The sequence below is a fragment of the Apium graveolens genome, chromosome 10, assembly GCF_009905375.1.
Source record: "Apium graveolens cultivar Ventura chromosome 10, ASM990537v1, whole genome shotgun sequence".
NCBI classification, from domain to species: domain Eukaryota; kingdom Viridiplantae; phylum Streptophyta; class Magnoliopsida; order Apiales; family Apiaceae; genus Apium; species Apium graveolens.
The window spans coordinates 17,940,475-17,944,343 of record NC_133656.1 but is presented as its reverse complement, the minus strand read 5'-3'; the positions used below and the strand labels follow the sequence as shown (position 1 = coordinate 17,944,343).

At 41.1% G+C, this 3,869-nt stretch overlaps 1 non-coding gene across 1 annotated transcript; it reads right to left on the bottom strand.

Moving 5' to 3' along the window:
* Positions 1–1,515: 1,515 nt before the first annotated feature.
* On the bottom strand, positions 1,516–1,622 carry LOC141694382 (small nucleolar RNA R71). The gene has a single exon (XR_012563695.1). It is a non-coding gene; the product is annotated as a small nucleolar RNA R71 (small nucleolar RNA).
* Positions 1,623–3,869: the final 2,247 nt, after the last annotated feature.

The window sequence follows — 3,869 nt, the reverse complement described above, 5'->3', positions numbered from 1 at the left end:
TACTCTGTTTTAATATAATTAGTTTAGTTATTATTTTCTTGTGTTGTTTATTATGATTTCATATGAACCCATGATGGCGATAAGTTCTATTATGGGCTAATCATGATCATGGGGTTGCAACAGATTTATTATGGAATTCTTTAGTTAATTGTTTAATACTTTAGTGTGTGATGATTGCATGATATCTAGTATTGGTTGTGCGTATTCGTCTTATGTGCGTCGCGAACATATAAGATAGGGTGTTAATTTCTTGTGAAGCGACGGTGGATCTTGAGATTTAGAACTTGCCATGCTAGCATAGGTTCATGTACGTTGTGCATGATTAGTGGGTAACTCTAACAGTTTTATTTGCCCTATGTAATCAAAAGGAATAACTTATGCTTAAATCGTTGTGTTGTCAATTTCTGTAGACATATAGGAACTCAATATAATTGATGACTATTCAACTTCTATCTTAATTGTAGATGTTTGGTAGAATGGTATTAGTACAATGAAAGTTGGCTTTTATCAGTTTCGTGTTATTCGATTAATATCATCACTGTCACATGCTAAAGGTAATAACAATGGCTATAGAAGGAATTAATAATGAAGTTGTGATCTCATGAGTGTTTTATTATTGATAAATTGAAGTGTTAGTTAAGTGGTTAATTAAGTAGTTAATTATAGTTAATATTTAATCAATAATTTTAAGTGTTATCTTAACATTGAGAAGTAATCATACATTGGTGAGTGAGTTTAATTAGACAATAACTTAGTCTGAGTCTCTGAGGGAACGAACTAGAAAGTATTCTATATTACTTGCGAACGCGTATACTTGCGTGAATATTAGTGCGTGATTTCGCCCTAACAAGTTTTTGGCGCCGCTGCCGGGGACTTGGCGTATTTGTTTAGTTTATGTACTTACCATCATTGGTCATTAGGACTCAGTGATTAGGACGTAGTAGTTAATTACTCTTTTCGGTTGTGTTTCAGGTACTTTAGCAAGCGTTTATGCAAACTCGTTCTCGTGCTCGCAAGAGGACCTTAGATACAGCTGAGAAGAAAGATGAAGTTCTCGATACTCCAGAGAAGTTAGATTTTGAGGATTCGGATTCAGGAACTGAGCAGAAAGAACCAGTAAACATGGGAGATCGTATTGTTCAAGCTGATCCAGCTCTTATGGATTTTTCTCGGCCTAAAATTGATGACATTCAGTCAAGCATCCTTCATCCGGCTATTCAAGCTAACATCTTTGAAATCAAGCCGGGCAGTATTCAGATGGTGCAGAATTCTGTTTCTTTTGGAGGAGCGGCAACTGAAGACCCCAACATGCACATAAGGAATTTTGTCGAGATCTGCAGCACTTTTAAGTATAATGGCGTGACTGATGAGGCTATCAAGTTGAGGCTTTTCCCATTCTCACTGAGGGATAAGGCTAAAGACTGGTTACATTCTGAACCAGCTGGGTCCATCACTACGTGGCAAGATCTTGCACAAAAGTTTCTGGTGAAGTTTTATCCAATGGCAAAGACTGCTGCTATGAGGAGTGCTCTTACTCAGTTTGCGCAGCAACCTACAGAATCTATGTGCGAGACTTGGGAACGCTACAAGGAAATGTTAAGAAAATGTCCACATCATGGAATGCCGGATTGGATGGTAATCACTGGTTTTTATAATGGTTTGGGGGCCCAATCTCGGCCCATGCTCGATGCAGCAGCTGGAGGAGCCTTATGGGCTAAAAGCTATACTGAGGCGTATAATCTTATCGAGACGATGGCTGCAAATGAGCATCAAAACCCAACTCAGAGAATGACGTCAGGCAAGGTCGCAGGTATTCTGGAAGTTGATGCAGCCACCGCTATTGCAGCCCAGCTCCAAGCGCTATCAATGAAGGTTGATTCTTTGGCTACGTATGGAGTTAATCAAATAGCTATGGTTTGTGAGCTTTGTGCAGGTTCTCATGCTACGGATTAGTGTTCTCTTGTCAACGAATCTGTTCAGTATGTGAATAATTATCAGCGACAACAGCAGCCTGTGCTAGCAACCTATCATCCTAACAACAGAAATCATCCAAATTTCAGCTGGGGAAATAATCAGAATGCTATTCAGCCACCATATCAGCAAGGAGTGAGTAAACAGTTTAACCCACCTGGATTCCAGCAACCACAGCAGTATGCTACAAGGCAATCATATCCTCAACAGGGAAGTGCAGCTGCACCTACTAGTGCTGATTTTGAGGAACTTAAGCTGTTGTGCAAGAGTCAGGCGGTTTCTATCAAGACCTTGGAAAATCAAATCGGTCAATTAGCCAATGCAGTGCTCAATCGTCAACCTGGCACTCTTCCCAGTGACACGGAAGTACCAGGCAGGAAGGAAGCTAAAGAGCAAGTCAAGGCTATTACCTTAAGGTCTGGAAAAGTAGCTGATGCTGAAAAGGCAAAAGAAGTCGAAGCTGAAGTTAGAGAATAAGAATCTAAGCAAAAGGAGAAAGTGGCGGAACCAAAGAAGACTACTGTTGAACACACTCTGCCTGAGGCTAATACAGGGGAGAAACAGCTCTATCCTCCACCACCTTTTCCTAAGAGATTGCAGCAACAAAAACTGGATAGACAGTTCGGGAAGTTTCTAGAGGTGTTCAAGAAACTTCACATCAATATACCTTTCGCTGAGGCGCTGGAACAAATGCCTAGTTATGCGAAGTTTATGAAGATTATTCTTTCAAGGAAGGTGAAACTGGATGACCTTGAAACCGTTGCTCTCACGGAAGAATGCAGCGCTGTTCTGCAGCAAAAGTTACCACCAAAACTGAAAGATCCAGGAAGCTTCACCATTCCTTGCACCATTGGCAATCTAACTTTTGACAAGTGCCTTTGTGATTTGGGAGCAAGCATTAATCTGATGCCCTTGTCGATCTTTAAAAAGCTGGATCTGCCTGATCCAAAACCCACATACATGTCGCTACAATTGGCGGACCGTTCCATTACTTACCCAAGGGGCATAGTTGAGGATGTGCTCGTCAAGGTGGATAAGCTCTTCTTTCCTGCAGATTTTGTTATTCTGGATTTTGAGGAAGATAAGAAGATTCCCATAATCTTGGGGAGGCCTTTCTTGGCTACTGGCCGTACCTTGATAGATGTGCAAAAAGGGGAACTTACTATGCGGGTCCAAGATCAGGATGTGACCTTCAACGTATTCAAGGCAATGAAATTCCCTACAGAAGATGAGGAGTGTTTAAAAGTGGATGTGATTGATTCCGCAGTTACTTCGGAACTCGATCACATGCTAATGTCTGATGCATTGGAAAAGGCCTTAGTGGGGGATTTTGACAGCGATGATGAAGATAGCAACGAGCAATTACAATATCTGAACGCTTCTCCATGGAAGCGAAAGCTCGACATACCATGTGAATCTCTTGGTACTTCTGACCTTAAGAATGCTGAAGGGAAGCTCAAACCATCAATAGAGGAAGCACCTACCTTGGAGCTCAAACCATTACCTGAACACTTGAGGTATGCTTTTTTAGGTGATTCATCTATGTTACCTGTTATTATTTCAGCTGACCTTTCAGGTAGTGAGGAAGACAAGCTCTTAAGGATTTTGAGAGAATTCAAATCGGCTATAGGATGGACCATAGCAGACATTAAGGGGATAAGTCCTTCATATTGTATGCATAAAATTCTGTTAGAGGAAGGTAGTAAGCCAACTGTGGAACAGCAGCGAAGACTGAACCCGATCATGAAAGAGGTGGTGAAGAAAGAAATTCTGAAATGGCTTGATGCAGGCATCATTTATCCTATTTCTGATAGCTCGTGGGTGAGCCCCGTGCAATGTGTACCTAAGAAAGGAGGTATCATTGTGGTCGCAAATGAAAAGAATGAGCTCATCCCTAC